Source organism: Triticum aestivum, chromosome 7A (assembly GCF_018294505.1).
Source record: "Triticum aestivum cultivar Chinese Spring chromosome 7A, IWGSC CS RefSeq v2.1, whole genome shotgun sequence".
Classification (NCBI taxonomy): domain Eukaryota; kingdom Viridiplantae; phylum Streptophyta; class Magnoliopsida; order Poales; family Poaceae; genus Triticum; species Triticum aestivum.
The window spans coordinates 602,452,205-602,453,502 of record NC_057812.1 but is presented as its reverse complement, the minus strand read 5'-3'; positions in this window follow the sequence as shown (position 1 = coordinate 602,453,502).

The following is a 1,298-nucleotide window of genomic DNA, read 5'->3' as shown; positions in this document are numbered from 1 at the left end:
TCAGGTCTGCCTACGATCAATTGGATACTAAGGCACACCTTACTGCCCAAGTCTGGAGATCACAAGATGATCAGAGGCCATGCTATCAACTTGCTACATGTGTTTGATGTGCCTCAAAAGTTCAAGGTGATGAGCCTCATAGTGGAAACAATCAAGAGGACTGCAGCAGATCAGAAGAGGAGTTGCGGATATGCCCCTCAAATTCAGGAGCTCATCAACTCCAAGATGGGCACGGGCATATACTTATTGGACAAGGAACATTTGCCCATCCGTCCAGATTTTGAGGACAATTAAGTTGTCATGACTGAGAACGAGCCATCATCTGCCCAAGCATATGCAAAGAAGGAGAAGGCGAGGAAGGAGAAAGCTGCCAAGATGCCTACTCAAGAGGAGGCATCTGAGTATTTCTTGAAGACTAAACAAGAGCAGCTTGGTTACTTGATTGCATCCACGTTGAGGATTGAGCAAAGTCTGGCCACCCACACTCAGAATCAGCAGAGCCTAGAGAGAATCATGGAACAGAAGTTCTATGACTTGGATGTCAAAGTAACGGACGTTCAGTCTGCAGTGGAGCAGCTCCAGGAGGACATGCATGAGAGGAGAGGCAGGACTACCACTCATGCCTTTGCCAGAGTGCCAAGAGGTCCGAGGTCGTCTGCCGTGCCAGTTGCTGACACAAGAGCCACCACCTCAGCACCAGCCACAGCCTCAGTTCCACCAGCTCCAGCATCTACTTCAGCTCCAACTCCAGCGTCTACTTCAGCATCTACAGAAGCCTTCGTCCTTGGAGTGATCCGGACTCCACCACCACCAGAAGATCAAGCCTGAGCGTCGATCTAGTGCTATGCATTTTCTAGGAACTTTTTGGTAACTTGTTGCCAAAGGGGGAGAAGATGTATAGATCATAGGCTTCGAGAGAGAGAGTGTTGCTTTTTCTCTCTTGCTTTATTTGGTGTTTTTTTTCGAACTTGTTTACTTTTGAGTGCTTGAGATACTATGCTTGTGAGACATTGATGATCATGTGTTTGATCATAAGCTACACTTAATGCTTGCTTATTGCTATTATCCTATCTATCTTGTGTGATCATTCACTATTGGTGATGAGTGCATGTATTTCATTCTTATCATTTTAAGCGCTCCACCAAGATGTATGTGACATGGAAGAGTAACCCATGACTCTAACTCTTTGTGCATTTGCAGTCCAAAGAAAATTTTAAATATGCACAAATTTAGGGGGAGCTCTTACTTATCACATACTTCTCAAAGCGACGATATATTTCATGCTTATTATCATTTGT